The 16,500-nt window shown below is 39.2% G+C and overlaps 2 long non-coding RNA genes across 6 annotated transcripts; both read left to right on the top strand.

The window, feature by feature from the left end:
- Positions 1-12,015: 12,015 nt before the first annotated feature.
- Positions 12,016-14,106, top strand: LOC112180360. Of its 4 annotated transcripts, none has more exons than XR_005804144.1 (4): positions 12,016-12,610; positions 13,199-13,548; positions 13,644-13,696; positions 13,926-14,106. It is a non-coding gene; the product is annotated as an uncharacterized LOC112180360 (long non-coding RNA). The 4 variants fall into 4 exon arrangements; XR_005804143.1 differs by having other exon boundaries at positions 13,627-13,696; XR_005804142.1 differs by lacking the exon at positions 13,199-13,548.
- Positions 14,107-14,169: 63 nt separating this feature from the next.
- On the top strand, positions 14,170-15,989 carry LOC112175188. 2 transcript variants are annotated; one of them, XR_002926338.2, is made up of 6 exons: positions 14,170-14,210; positions 14,298-14,373; positions 14,672-14,752; positions 15,187-15,240; positions 15,356-15,429; positions 15,642-15,989. It is a non-coding gene; the product is annotated as an uncharacterized LOC112175188 (long non-coding RNA). The 2 variants fall into 2 exon arrangements; XR_005802621.1 differs by having other exon boundaries at positions 14,173-14,210; positions 14,301-14,373.
- Positions 15,990-16,500: the final 511 nt, after the last annotated feature.

Genomic DNA, 16,500 nt, shown 5'->3' with positions numbered 1-16,500 from the left:
TCGAACATGCGAAATTATGAATCCAATCCATATTCATTCACGAACCACTTCATGAAGAGCAATGATCTCTGCATTGTTCGAATATATAGCGACTACGGTCTGTTCTGTAGACTTCCAAGATATCACGGTCTTTTCCCATGGTGAACACTTAACCGGATTGGGAATGACCATTGTGTGGGTCAGAGAGATACCCAACATCAGCAAAACCTTCCAAAACACATGTCGTTTTGGGATGGGGATAGAGAACACAGGCCAGCGTTGGCGGCGTTTCTGGTGTGTGATGGGTCCGAATCCATCATTTCTTTATAGGGATAGAACAAGCCCATATCATTCATACATCTCAAGTATCGAAAGATATCTTTTACACCAATCCAATGGCGTCGCATTGGCGCAGAGCTATATCTAGCTAACAAGTTCACAACATATGAGATGTCCGGTCTTGTGCATTGAGATGAGTACAATAATGCGCCTATTTTACTAAGTAAGGCACTTCTGCCTCTAGCACATCTTCGTCATCATCCTTTTGACGAAGAGGATCCTTTTCAGGATCAAGACTACGGACGATCATGGGGGGCTTGAAGGCTTGACCTTGTCAAAATGCCTAAGCATCTATCGACACGATGCTCAAGTTCCAAACCGAGACATAATCGTGTTCTTCCAAAATCCTTCATCTCAAACTCGGATTTCAAGTGTTCAGCGGTTTCCCTTAACTCTTTAAGGGCTTCTAATGAAGATCATGTCCAACATGAACCGCGATAGAATCCAAAACTTGTTATAGAAACGCGTGGGCATATCCCTTCCCAATCAAGTAGTCATTTTAGTGAGCGTTTCAATCTCTTTGTAAACGCGCTCCATGGTCTAGAGCCACTTGACTTGGGTAAATGAAGTTCGCCATGAACCTTCATGTATATTCCGTATCTAGATCCCTATAAAGATACGTAGTGACCACATTTGTAAGCTGCATGTTCAGTTATTCGGATACTACCAAACTGACAGGGTAGTGGAGTGCAATGACATCCATTACGAGAGAATATGTCTCATCGTAGTCGATTCCAGGGCGTTTTGTGAGAAGCCTTGGGCCATAAGGCGAGATTGCCATCTCTTTTTCTCACTACGCTTTCTAACGAAGACCCATTAGCCAACAGGTTTTATGTTAGCAGGTGTTGGCATCTCTAGTTCGAAAACCTTCCTCTTCGTTAGAGAATCCATCTTAACCTGGATCGCATCTTTCCATTTAGGCCAAAACTCTCTACGTTGGCATTCATTCATCAACGGAGCGTGGTTCGATATCATCTTACTCCACAAACTCATGCGCAACGAAATACGCAACTATATCATCAATTATGATGGAGTTTCTATCCCACGTCTCATGTACACTAGTGTAAGTTTCATAGAGCTCTATATTCTCAGGAATAGGTTTTGACGTTGAGGCGTCCCCCAACGATAACCATAACCCGGAAGATTCTCATGAGACGGATTTTGAGTCTTGATGATCAAAGGATTGGAATGTGCCAAAGTATCCTTCGAACCCACGGGCCTCTCCACGCATCCTAGCTGGGGCCATGGCCTGTAACGCCAGAGTGCCACTCTCTTTGGCATTGGCGCCATGCCTACCTCCGTGTAGGGTGGCGCAACGTCCTCTCGTAGGGACGTCCATCCTTGCAGGAATGTTTGCAGCATATTTGTGTGATCTCATCACTTTAATAGGGATCAAGATGAGACATAGTGGGGACAGACCACGACAAATCTTGTCGTTCCTGTTGAACATCTGTGTGTTCTTATCTCCCCCTAACGACGGGAAGACTGTCTCATCAAAGTGACATCCGTAAATCTAGCGGTAAGGAGATCGCCTAGCAAGGGCATTTAAGTGGCGGACGATTGTTGGAAGTTCAAGTCCAACGTAGTTGCCCATTCGTCTGTAAGGACCCATCATAGAGCGCTGTGGCGGCGCAATTGGCACATAAATGGCTCACTCAAATGTGCGTAAGTACAAAATACTTGTACCCAGTCACTAGCTGTAACGCAGAGGTACATTGAGTGGCGGTAGGTCGTAGACGAATTAGCATAGCTGCATGCGATATCGCACCACCCCAAGCGGATGTAAGAAGATTGGTGTGCATTACCAATGTTCGGACTACCATCGTAGTCGTTTCCGCGAGACCAATTGGGTGTGAACATGGGAATGTGATGTCCAATATCAAGCCCATTGCAATATCCATCGAAATTCTTTCGATGTAAACTCTCTAGCATAGTCAAATCCAATTGACTGAATAGGATGATTTGGGGAGTGAGCCCATTGCCGTATGATATGTGCTACGAGTGGAGCATAAGCAGCATTTATAGGTGGACAATGGCATAACACGTGACCAGCGTGTTTGCGTGTCAACCAACATCATGAAATATTTAAGCGTCCGCAAGTTGGTTGAATCAATCCACAAAATCCCTACTGATTCTTTGTAAGAACATAATGAGTATTGTCATATCCTTTGCATAGGACGGTCTCAGTCCTAATTTCCCTAAGGAACGGGCTTAGTAAAACGAGCGAGAGGCTTTAGAAGCAACCAATGAGAATTTTGGTTAGGCCTGAGCGTCTGAAACGCTATTTTGAAGTAAGTTGGTGATTGCAGCATCACCTAGGGCGCCATCACCATGATGGACACCATCCATGGAGTCATGTATAGAGACTACGCCAGCCCTAGGCTAGTGGTGGACGGAGGCGGTGCCCTAGGCATCAGCATCGGTCACACTTAGTCTGAGAATCAACTTTTGATTCATGCTTCATTTCGCTCGAGAGAAAAGATGTCCGTGTGAAGTCTTTTTGTAGACGGATCATCATATCATGACTAGGATGATCTATCCTGTCGTGACAAAGCCAATATGTGTCCAAATCTAAGAGATCTTCTCTCATGACTTTATTGGATTTAATAGCTCGAATAGTGACATAAAGTCCACTTAGAGAGACACATAAACTTCTCTAAGATGCGTCTTTGTTCGCAATCATTAGAGGTAATGCAAAGGAACTCATTTCCGTTCTCTACATGCATTTTCGCATGGAATTCGTTGGCTATTCATAGGGTACTATGTGCCCTAAGAGCGTAGAGAGTTTCTGTGACAACTATAATCGAGGTGCCATTTGGCAAGTGGAACTTGGGCTATTCCATGTCCTTGAATTAATATTGATGGCCTAGCCATCGTAGTCACAAAGTCATATGCTCATAATCAAAATTGAGTCATAATGAAAAGCACTCGAAATTTTATTCATAAGCCAACGGAGTACATCATTGTTTCTATGATCAAAGAAAATCTAATCCAATAAAAAATAATATGGCAATCGCCTACATCTCTTGGAAAATAAAAAGACTTAATCAAAATCGCCAATTTCTTGGTCTTGATCCTTGTAGTCTTCCACCCTTAGATCTAGATCGCCATCTTGATCTTCTTGTGCCATGTAATTCGCTTCCCTTGCTTCACGATACGTCTTGTATGCGTTTGCAACATTCTGGGGTGCGGTACATGTTTTGGCCCAATGTTCAGTTGATCCACATCGAAAACAAACATCATTATGGTCAGGCTCCCTTGATCGAGGCGCCATTGGGGCGCGATTTGGACGACCTATGCTCTTGGTGGCGTTACCACCATGGTCGGAGGCTCCGCCTCTCTCTCTCTTCACACGTTGACCTCCACGGTTCCGTGCACGCCTCTCTTGGCGATTTCCTTCCTCTTTAGGCGAACATATGGACCAGAATGTCCAGAATTGTCCCTACTCTTAGGGTTTCGCTCCTTGCGTCCTCCATTGGGGGCGCGACTATAGTTAGACTCCGGAATAGGCTTAGTTCCCACGGGTCTAGTATTATAGTTCTTCACAAGGATATTATTGTGCTTTTCAGCTACGTTCATGGCGCCAATGAGCTCATGAAACCTTGTGATACGTCCTGCATTTACATCAATCCGATAATTCTTTGAAATCATCAGTGCAGAGACAGGGAAGGTAGAGAGAGTCTTCTCGATCAACATCGTATCAGTTATGGCATGGCCACAATACTCCATTAGAGACTTGATACGAAGAGCTTCCGAGTTATAATCAAGCACAGACTTGAAATCACAAAAGCGGAGGCTATGCCATCGCACTTCTAAATCAGGAAGCAGGGAGTCACGAACGTTGCCAAATCGCTGCTCAAGTTCTACCCATAGTTTTCTTGGGTCTTCCTCGTTGAGGTATTCATTTTGGAGCGCGTCATTCATGTGCCTTGTCATGAGAATTATGGCTTTAGCTTGTTTTGCTTCAAAAGCAGTAGCTTGCTCAATGGAGAGCACGTTCTGACTAGGCTCTTGGATGGTTTCCAGAAGTCCATCAGCCTTAAGATGTTGGCGCACATCTCGGACCCACCTATGGTATCCTGCGCCAGTTGTCTCGAGTGGAACAAAGTTCAACTTGTTCAGGTAACTCATCCTGAAAAACAACACAAGATTAGGGTTAGTTTCGGAGTGGAAAGGCTACCACGAAAAACTATTAAATTTCTGAGCGTAGTCGCTTCCAAGAAATTAGGGATTTTCTGAGCGTAGTCGCTTCTAAGAAAATCCGATTCCAAGAGGGGTTTTGGATTAGATCGAAACAACGATGTATGTGGTCGATCGTTTTCTTCTCAACAAACTCTAAGTTTGGAGGACTCTATAAGCTCCAAGCTTGGAGTGAGCACGAACCCCCACAGTTCGGCTTTTGGTCTCCCCTATGTAGAGAAAGGGGGGTAGGAGAAGGGATTTTGGAAGTCCCCGAGAAAAGAAGAAGAAATAATAAAAAAAAACTTCAAAAGCGGGAACTTTTAGAAAAGTTTACCTTAAAAGATGGTCGGAAAAGTCGTCGCCGGAAAATTACTGTAGCTGCCGGAGTTACTGTAGCTGACCGGAAAGTTGCAGGAAAGTGGCCGGAAAAATCGCAGGAAAAATGACCGGAAAAGTCGCCGGAAGTTGGCCGGAAAGTGGCCGGAAAAGTGGCAGGCGGTGGTTGACCGGAGGGTTGACTGGCGTTGACTCAGGTTGATCGGCCTGCTGACGTGGCACAGGTGGCTGACGTGGCTGGCTAACTTGTGCTGACTGGATGCCTGCATGGTGCTGACGTGGCAGAACGATGCGGCTTGGCGGCTCGGCGGCTCGGCGGCTCGGCTTGGGCTTCTTCCCTTTTTTTTGTTTTTTTTTTCTTTTCTCTCTGCCGGTTCGGTTTTAACCTTTTTTGGTGGCCGGTTCGGATGATTCTTGGCCGGTTCCGGTGGAGGTTTTTCCGGTTCCGGGTTTCTGTGGTGGAGATGCTGCAGGAGGTCAAGTATGGCTGCAGGAGGTGTTGAGGAAGGCTTTGAACCGGGCAGGGGAACTTTTTGCTTCTTCCGGTGGCCGGTTCGGTGGTTTTCCGGCCTGTTCTGGGGATGGGGCCGCCGGTTTCGGACTCCTGGGGTTGAGATCTTCGAGTTTGGCGGCTGAGGTTTCTGGGATTTGAAGGCTACGAATTTAGGGTTTCAGGGTTAGGGCTCGTGCTGATAACGTGTTGTAGAGAAACTGAATTTGGGAGAAATTTTCTGTGTATTCTCATTGATAATAGGGGCCTCTTTATATAGAGGATTACAATGCATAGAATCTCAATCATACAAGGAAAGTAATTCTACATTGATTAGGATTCTAGATCCTTCTAATTAAATCCTATTACCACTAGGTCAAGTAACCTAGAATTTGGGCTAAACACAAATTAGGTTTTCCTTGAACAATTTTAGTATTTTTCTTTTTTCAATTTTGGCTAACAAAATCTCTATAGATTATTAGTTATTTAATATTTTTAATTAAACTTTTGGAGCCTTAACCCAATGCCCAAATTCTATCTAAAACACTCTCACTTACCGTACCAACTTATTTGAATTCTCATCTGAGCCATTTAAGGGAAAAATATCAATTTTAGGCTCAACTCATTTATCAAATTACAATATGCCATTATCTCTTTGTCCTACCCTCACAACCAGAACTGGCAGCCTCTCCCTCTCCCTCTCCTCCTCCACTCCTCCTCCACGTTCTTCTCCACTTTCATGGCTTAAACGACATTGTTGTCTCCTTTGGATGGGCGCCGATGGTCATGAGACCGGCCGGAGTGTTCGTCATATAGTTGTCTTCTGTCAGACTCGCGTGATCGTCATCGTCGTTTCTGTCAGACTCACGCGATCGTCATCGTTTTCTTGTTAAGTGTACACTATAGAACTCCTTTCAATTATAATGACTCCCAGCTGGAAAGTGCATCAGATACAGTGTATTACATATATAATAGTTTACAAGAATGTGAGGAGCTTTATCTCCATTTTTGAGATGGGACCAACAAGGAAGGTGCTGAACAAAATGGAATTAGTCAAGAAGCTCCCGGTACGATAAAGCTGATAAGAGAGAAGATGGAGGAAAGATGGGTCAGAAAAGAAACAAGGAAGAAAAAGAGAGATCCGAGTGATGCGCGCGGAGAGGATTCCATGCACCGTCGGGTCTGCACAGTCACGTGTGCTAACAGTTGAATACTAACGTTAGATGGTCGTTTTTTAAAAAAAAAAAAAAAAAAACTCTTAGCCCACCCCACCTTACATATGTAAATGAGAATCGAACCCATAACCTTTACAATGTTGGAATTATAATTTACCAATAGGTGAACAATAGTCAAACGCAGACCAAAAAAATCGTAGTGCAGTAAAAGCCAAATTTACCACAATCAGTAGGTGGTCTGGGCGCTGGGCATCTCGACCGTCTTCCTCACTCTCTCAAAACCCAGAACTCCAAAGCACTTCGCCGACTCTACTGCGTTTCCATTTTTGGCGGGTTCTCTTCACAAATCACAATTGGTTCCCACCCAAATTGAATTTGAGGGTTTTGGATTCGATCCGGATCCGATAGTGATCGAAAGCAAAAGGCTTTGCAAGAATCAATGCCTCAAGATTTTCCGTCGGATCAGGAAGCGGACGATGCCGAATCTGAGTTCACTAGGGTTGATCTCACTGGTCGTTACGGACGGGTCAGTTGTTCGAACTTAATCTCTGGCTTTAATTCAATTATTGCGTAATTTCGATTGTACAGTATGGTTTCGGTTTTTTATTTGATTTAGCTGTTCTACTCTTGCAAGTCTTAATCTTTTCATCAAGTACTGATTTGGGTTGATGTATATGAGTTGATTTGTGCTGATATTGTGTTTTTGGTGATTTTCACTTTGCAGTATATAGAGGTTTTAGGCAAAGGGGCTTTGAAGGAAGTGTATCCTTTTTGCTCTGTTCTTTGTCAAAGTTTCATTGATGGGTTGATGAATTGAATTGCTGTAGCCTGAATTGATGATTGTTTAGCATTTATTCTTGCTGGAAAGGTTGTGGTCCTCATTATCTTCTTTCTCACTGTGGCTGCTAAATGAACATCAGAATCGTGCTATGAGACTATCTTAAGAATAGATTCCTCAAGTCTCAGTCAAGAAATTGGTACGGAAACCGTAAATTGATCGAGCTAGGAGAAAATCAGCTGTGTTTCCATCTGTTTGAATTTTGTTGTAAGAAGTTTCCTTGTTAGCAGAAGTGGTTTTTGTTCTAAAAGCCTTTGTGTAGAAGTTTTAATTGGTTTTTGTTCTAAAGCATATTGAACTTTTTGGTAAAATGCCTCGTAAAATGAGAATTTATTTATTTTGGTTCTCAAAAATATTTTTTCATTTATGAATTTAAAATTGTGTCAAATTTCTCGTAGTGTGATGAATATACATATAATGAAAATTTTTAAAAGAATGATTAGATTTCAACACTACTCATATGAGTGTATGGTCACAATAGCTCAAATATCGAATTTTTTAAAGTTGTTTTAGTGACAAGGTATTTTGGTAAAGATAAAATTAGGAACCGACTACCTTGATTGAGGCCAATTTTTTTTCACGTTGTGCATATTGCTACGGGAGAAATAGATGGACAAGATTGAATCTATCATTTTGGGAGCTACATTGTGGATTCCATGGTGAGATTTGAGAGCTACATACAAGGGTTTGGAGGATGAAGGACCCTGTCTTTCTGATTTTATCGGATATGATTTTTTCCGGCTTGTTATGATATCAGTCAATGGACTATCGTTTATAATGTGGTGAGTGAATTTAGTATCAACCACATGAGGCCGCGTAGTTGTTGCGGTGGTTGTTCTAGGTTTGAGCCACGTAGTTGCTTTTTGTCAAAGTGTAATTTATTTTATTTTTTAGCTAAAAGAAGTGTCATGTATTTTGTTTAACTGTTTCTTTTTTAATTTAACAAATTTAAAAAAAAAAAATTATAATAAACTACACATTTGCTTTTTTTTTTTTTTTTTTTCCAGAAGAACTACACATTGCTTACATTATATTAAAATGCTTAATCTTTTTTTATAAAAGAAGTGCCATTTATTTTGTTTAACTGTCAAAATTATACATTACTTACATTTATATCAAAATTTGTAATTTTTTTTTAAAGTATTCATATTCAATTCCCTTGATTTCAATAGTGAAGATGGACTTTTCAGAGATCACAGAAACTCATCTTTGCAATAATATTTTCATAGGAGAAACAAAATCGCGATGAATTGATTTTTCAGATGTAGATGTGACTGAAAAAGAAAAACCAACATATTTTTTCATATTTTATGCAATCCAAAAAAAAAAAGAAAAGGAAATTAAAAATTGATAAATTTCAAATTAACCCGGTTTGTTGTCGTTTCAAAATCACTAAAGCGATCAACCCTATAAACGATTATACTTCCCTAAGACCCTGACAAGAGCTAAATCATGTCCAAAATCTCTTACTTTTTATAGGTTGACATAGTTCATCCCCATGAGAGTATGAGTGCTGATTTCTCGAAAAAAGAAGTTGTGAAAGAGTGGTTACGAGCATTTTAGTTTGATGTGAATTTAGGGATTATGGTTGATCACGTGGATCGAGGCTCAAATGATGACTAAAATGGGTAAATATTTTACCATAGTCTTTTATTCTTGTCATGATAATATCCAACGGTGGAATTGTCCAAATTATATCTGCTCCACGTTGTTGGTTTTACCGTTTTTTCATATAACCAATAAACAAGTTAAACCACATTAGCAGGCATATAAGAATTTTGTGGAATCCAAACATTATAAAAATGAAAATTTATAAATTTAACATTACCTATGTATCTATCGTGTAGTAATAGGTACTGTATAAAAAATTGACCCGGTCCGCCGTCATTTTGACATCTGTCAAAGCAGTCAACCCTATATATGCTTATACTTCCCTAAGAGGAGTCGAATCGAGGGGAGATTAATGCCTTGAATTTTTTACATGTGGTGACATAGCTCATCCCCGTGAGGATGTGAGCACTGACAGATTAAGAAAAGAAGTTAGAGGGAGTGGTTATGAGCATTGTAGTTTGATTGCTATTTAGAATATAGGTTTGACCACGTGGATCGAGACCCCAACAATGACGAAAATAGGTAAATGATTTTCTTCTCTTCCTGAGAATATCTAACAGTTGAATAGATTAAATTATATCTCCTCCACGTAGTTCGGTTTTAGAAAGAATCTTTTGTTTCTCTTGATCAATGTTTCAAATAGCACGAAATCTCTACATGCCTACTAGTGTGGTCAAACGTTTTCTTTAATAATATACAAACATGTATATTACGAGACCAACAATGTGGGAGGGAAAAGCAATTTGCTAATTTTGACTGCTAGATGTGATAATTGCTGGATGAAATGGCTATGCTAAAAAATTTACCCTTATTGGTATTCGTTTAGGTCTCTATCTGCATACTCAACTATATTCTATCAAACTAAAATGCTAATATGACTAAAGTTTTGTTTTTTATTTTTTTAAAAGGAACCAAAGTTTTATTGAAATAATGTAGGTTTCTAAAGAAAAAGAAAAGAACTTTATGTAAGTAATGCTGTTATATTTTTTTTAATTATTAAAATAAAAAAAATAATGTATTTAAGTAATTAATGAGTTTATTAAAGAGAAAAGAACAATTATAGAACTAGGTCGAGGTGGCTTGAACTCATGGAGCAAAAATAATATTTAAAGTTTGTTTTAGGGAAACGAGAATTGAGAGGAATTTGCTGTATATTCTCATTGATTATAGGGGCCTCTTTATATAGAGGATGACAATGCATAGAATCTCAATCATACAAGAAAAGTAATCGTACATTGAATAGGAATCTAAATCCTTCTAATTTAACCCTATTACCACTAGAGCAAGTAACCTAGAGTTTGGGCCAAACACAAACTAGGGTTTTACTTGAACACTCCCCCTTGTGTTGCCCAAACGCGGTGCTTCTCTCGTTGCCTCGTTAAAAACCTTGCCGAGTAACAAAAACCCAGTGGGACAAAAATAACCTCGGTCGAAAGGGAAAAAGAGCACAACACACCCTTCACGTTTCGAGGTGAACATGTCTGCGTCTCCCCCTGATGACTACGATCATGGGAGTTCAGATAATTTCCGCAAGCCAATTCTTGCCACATGTTTCTCGAACGTGGATTTGGGCAAAGACTTAGTAAACAAGTCTGCCGCATTATCCTCGTATCGAACCTAGTTCACTTTGGTATTTGAGGAGAGTCTGTTGTTGCTGATTATGCTTGGTGTTGTCGCTTTTGATGTAGCCAAGCTTCATTTGTTCAAAACGAACAACATTATCCTAAATGCTCGTAGGCTCATCTTGTGGTAGACTTCAAACCACAATTGTTCAAACATGCGTGATTATGGATCCAATCCACAAACATTCACGAACCACTTCGTGAAGAGCAATAATCTCTGCATGGTTCGAAGATATAGCGACTACAGTCTGTTCTGTAGGCCTCCAAGATATCACGGTCTTTTCCCATGGTGAACACTTAACCAATTTGGGAGCGACCTTTGTGTGGGTCAGAGAGGTACCCAGCATCAGCAAAACCTTCCAAAACACTTATATCGTTTTGGGATGGGGATAGAGAACGCAGGCCAGCGTTGGCGGCATTTCTGGTGTGTGATGGGTCAGAATCCATCTTCTCTCTGTAGGGATAGAACAAACTCATATCAATCGTACACCTCAAGTACTGAAAGATATCTTTTACACCAATCAAAATGGCGTCGCGTTGGCGCAGAGCTACACCTTAGCTAACAAGTTCACTGCAAACGAGATGTCAGGTCCTGTGCATTGAACTAAGTACAATAATGCGCCTATTATACTCAAGTAAGGCACTTCTGCCTCTAGCACATCTTCATCATCATCCTTCAGACGAAGAGGATCCTTTTCAGGATCAAGACTAAGGACGATCATGGGGGTGCTTGAAGGTTTGACCTTGTCAAAATGCCTAAGCATCTATCGACACGATGCTCAAGTTCCAAACTGAGACATAATCGTGTTCTCCCATAATCCTTCATCTCAAACTCGGATTTGAAGTGTTCAGCGGTTTCCCTTAACTCTTTAAGGGCTTCTAATGAAGATCATGTCCAACATGAACTGCGATGGAATCCGAAACTTGTTATGGAAACGCATGGGCATATCCCTTCCCAATCAAGTAGTTATTTTAGCGAACGTTTCAACCTCTTTGTAAACGCGCTCCGTGGTCTAGAGCCACTTGACTTGGGAAAATGAAGTTCACCATGAACCTTCATGTATATTCTGTATCTAGATCCCTATAGAGATACGTAGTGACCACATTTGTAACACTATGCCAATAACCTCATCAGACGACAGAGATCAGACTACAGACAGGTTGGTTTCTGTCGTCTGATATATTTTAACGACAGACAGTGTAAAAACTGTCGTCTGAATATAGCAACATACCATGGTAAGTTAGCTTTGAGAATTAGGTTTGTCTTCACACAACAGTTATATGTCGTCTAATCAAAGGAGATAAATTTGATTTCGGTTCGTGTTGTATCTGTTTTTTTTTTTTTTGTTCAGACGACATTTATCTGTCGTCTCGTCAAAGGAGATAAAAAAAAATTTTGTCATAGCTGTTTGTTTTTTTGGCACAACATGAAGGGATATATGCCAAATTTTAAAGCTATTTCTCTCTCCCCGACAAATTTAACCCTTTGAAAAATTTTCTCTTCCACATCTGAGAAACCCTATCTATCTTGCTCTCCCTTAGGCACAAAAGAACCCAGCTCAACACAAATTTCTTGGCAGATCTCCCCCATTAAACTCTCCTCCAATCAAAACTGAAAACTCAATCTCCCCCATCTCTCTTCGACAAACATAGAACCCATCTCAATCACTTTTTCAAACCATACAGCCAAACCATCTCAATCCCTCTCACGAGTTCTTGTTGGTGTTGAGAAGATTTCAACGCTTTCAATCCGTATTGTTTCACTATTGTTGGGTAAGGCCTTCGATTCACTGTTAATCAATTTATTTAGAGTTTCTTTTGGATTGGGTTTTAGGGTTTTAATTGAAATATCTATTCAAATTTGATTTGTGTTTGCTGGGTTATATTCGAATTGGGGATACAAGGTTATCTTTTGTCTGGGTTATGTTCAAATTTTCTTTTCGAAGGTACGATTCGTCTTTGAAATCGGTGAAGGAGCTTAACCAACCCCCTGGATTCGAATTGCGGGGTGTTCGTGAATCGAAGAAGGAGATGATAGGTTAGTTAGCATTTTATTTCCATTTGCATTTGCACTTTTTGGGTCATTACCTATCTAAACTTTGTTTTGCTTAACTATCTTTGTTAAGTTTCAGTTTCATGCTTGTTGTTTGCAAGGTCTGATATGTGTATATTTGTATCCTGCTGCAATCACTATTTGGTATTGATTGGCATGATTCCCTTTATTTTGGATAGTCTTGTGTGCTGATATAAACTCTTTTTATTGGGCATTTGCAATTCAAGTGCATCTAGTATTTCTTTTTATTGGTTATTGTTCTTTTCGATCTGTAATTCTTTTGTCAAGGTTACATATGGTCAGCATACTGATATTCTGATTGCCACTGTGACTCTACAACTACAACCCTACTAGCTTGGTAGATGCCTCCTTTTCTTATTCTCAAAAGCAGATCCTTTTGAACCACTTTTTATGTTGTTAATCTTCTGAATATCCAATAATCAAGTGGAACCACTTTAACTTTGAAATAATTCTGTTGTTATTTGATGTAGTTAATATTTTTATTTGGTTGAAAGCTTGGTTGAAAGCTGAGATCTTGGTCTTCTCATTAGTTTGAAAGCATTTTGGCTATAGGCTTAATCTAAAGTAACCCGTGGAGTCTTGGAATTAATAATTCTTTTCTCAAGAGGCAGTGTAAGTTGGAGTATTACTAGGGTCTGCTGTGGCTGTAATTGAATGAGTGAAAGTGAGAAAAATAAGAGTCAGTTTAATCACGATATGGTATTTCCCAAGGCCAGAAGCCCCATAATATCTATTATTTCTTCCTTATAAATTTACTACTCAAGCTTCTAGGGCTCTACATACATTATCACTAATCTTTTGTGTTGTACTTTCAAAATCAATGTTGCTCAGATCTTCTAGATTACTGATGATATTTAACTTGGATTGGAAGGACAGGTTGTCCCTTTCTACATGAAATATATGTATGATAATACTCCTTTTTATTATTCATATTATTAGTTACTTTTTGACGTTACTGTTATATATTCTCCATAATACAGTCTGGTTTCTGCTACAGGTGGAAGGATGGGTTCCTACTATAAGGAGCATAGAATTCTTCCCCACTTCCAGGTTTGATTAATTTCTCCATTTTATACTTGTCAGTTTTTTCCTTTAATGACTTTATGTACATTGTTTTATCCATAAAGGTGTCCTATAGTCTGCAGACATTCAGATGCATTATTATTTAATGTAGTTTGAATTTTAATTGTGCATTACCGTTTGCTTTCAATTCCTTAATAGCTCAGGTCTTTGTTGTGATTTTTAACTAAGGGTGTCTGTTGTGTATTGTGTATCGTAGAACTCAGCTTGCTGTATATCTATTCAATATAACTTTGCAATGAGGCTTGGTGGCTTTGGGATAAGGATGGTTTTATGTTATCTACTTTCAACTCCATCAGCTTTTTGTTTGAAGCTAGTACGTATCTAGTCCTCACACTACTTTCAACCCCAGCCATTTTTCTTTCTTTTATTGTGCCTTGTATCAGCCTCTTCAAGAACTAGAGAAGATGACCAATATTATTCTTCAAGCTCTGAAAATTATTGGACAAAGAGGCATTATCAACAAAGGCTGGGGTTGGTAATTGTAAGTCTTGGTTCTCAAGATTACTTTCGAGCATAGTGTATATGTATGCTTATCTGGATATGAAACAATTTATTTTTATCTTCTCAGCAGTACAATCAAATGATTCTGTGTACTTAGTGGACAATTGCCCCCATGATGACTCTTCCTCGGATGCTCTGTTGTGGTAAATTATTAATGTTATTAGTTTATTTTGGTTTAGTACAGATTTTGCTGCACTGGTGCTTACTAGATTCATGCTCGCTATGTGGTTTATTTGTTGTAGTGACATGATCATTAATTCAAATATGACTAACAAAAAAAGGTCTTGAACATTTTCATTTGAAGCATGTAGGAGCAGTTACATGTTGTAATGATAAATTGATGTAGTAGTAATAAATTCCTGTGGTCCATAGTAGTCTACTTGTTTTATAGCAAGAGGAATATATGTTGGTTGATTCACTCTATTATATGGGACACTGCAGGTCAGGAACGTTACCATCGCCTGGCTCCCATGTATTACCGCGGTGCAACTGCAGCTGTTGGTCTATGATATCACAAGCATGGTAATCATTCAACTCTCCAATTTAGGTTCAGATGTCCTTATGTGTTGCTGGTTTTTGCAAGTTCGTGTTTGTAATTTCACGGAACATTAGACTTTCAAGTTTCAACATTATACAGTCTTTGCAATGGTTCCATTATAAGTATCTGCAGATTATATGTAATCGACTTGAAGTTTTTCTGTTTTTGATACTCTTGAAGCAAAGACTATAGCATCTTTGATATATAACTTTTGAAAGCAGAATGAGCCACTTGTGTGCTCATTGTAAGCCTTAAAATTTTATATATCAAATGATCGAAGACTATGTCATTAATGATCTGCAATATGAGTTGCTTAGACTTTATCTGTCAAATGATATGAGACTCTTTGGTGATTTGTAATATGAGTTATGCACTTTTTAAGTGTAATCAGTTCGATGCATATTGTTTTTGGCTGCAGGAGTCATTTGTTTTTAGCGAGCTAAGAAGTGGGTTTTTGAATTGCAAAGACAAGGTACATTTGAAAAGTTTTGGAGTGACCACTTTTTGGATTGATATAACTTGAGTAACTAATATTCTTAAAGACTACTAAGTCACTCAAGTTTATTTTACTTCTCATTTGATATTAGCAAATCCAACTTTAATAATGTTCTTGATTGGAAACAAGGCCGAGTTGGAAGAGAAGAGAAAAGTAGGGACTGAGGTATATACTCACTACTACCTTTCCCTGTTCATTTTTTTGTTACCTCTATTCATGAAGTATAGTCAACTATACATTTGCATCTCGATTGAGTTTTGCAAATGAGTTTTCTGCTTGATACTGTTAATCAAGCAATTTGACTATAAAAGTTTGACTTATATTTCATGTGTTTAGCCCAATGGTAACTAAACTAATGTTGGTTGATGTTGTCACAGAAAAGTAGTCCTCACTTAGGAAGCAGAGATCTATCAGGGCAGAAATGGTTAGGAAGTAGAGACGATACGTAGTCTGCAGAAGGCAAGCAGAAAACAAGTAGTGAAGTCTTTGACCATTGCGCAATAGATACACTGCTGATTTCTCATGGGACAAGTACACTCTTCATGAAGGACCTTTTGAGGAGGTCGGAGCAACGTGTTGAAACTTTTATCAATGAGGGTAGATTAGTTTATGCTGCTGTGAACAAACTGTATTTCATGGTTTGAGTATGACTTTCATCATTGGGATATATGATAATACATTGGAAGTTATATGTCTTTTTAAATAATATCAAACAATAGAAAGTTACCAACAACTATGGTTTGAAACAAGTACACACAACAGAAAGATCAAAGATACTTCAAGCATCTACACATTCAAAGGACATTTAAATGTCCTTTTACAACAATAGAGACAATAGATAACTAATAGTGGATGTTGTTTCAATAAAGTTCACACAACAGATTTGGTAAAGAAACATGGAAATTCTACACATTCAGACGACATTTTATTGTCGTCTCGCATTAAAACAGACAATAGATTATTTGTAAAGTCTGTTGCTAGAGTTTGACAATAACAACATTTGACTGTCGTTCTATTTCATATCTAACCACATATACTTACAATTTGTACATATTTAAGCACATTCAGACGACAGATTTTTTTTAGGTGTCTGTCGTCTGAGTCAATTTCTAACGTCGGGCTTTAACCGTCGTCTGAACGTCAATCAGATATCAGCTTACTAGACGACAGATTTTTTGCATATCAGACGACAGTCATTGTCTGTCGTCTGATAAGGTTATTGGCATAGTGTAAGCT

Source organism: Rosa chinensis, chromosome 7 (assembly GCF_002994745.2).
Source record: "Rosa chinensis cultivar Old Blush chromosome 7, RchiOBHm-V2, whole genome shotgun sequence".
Classification (NCBI taxonomy): Eukaryota; Viridiplantae; Streptophyta; class Magnoliopsida; order Rosales; family Rosaceae; genus Rosa; species Rosa chinensis.
The sequence above is the reverse complement of the archived record's forward strand: the minus strand, read 5'-3'. Positions and strand labels throughout refer to the sequence as shown.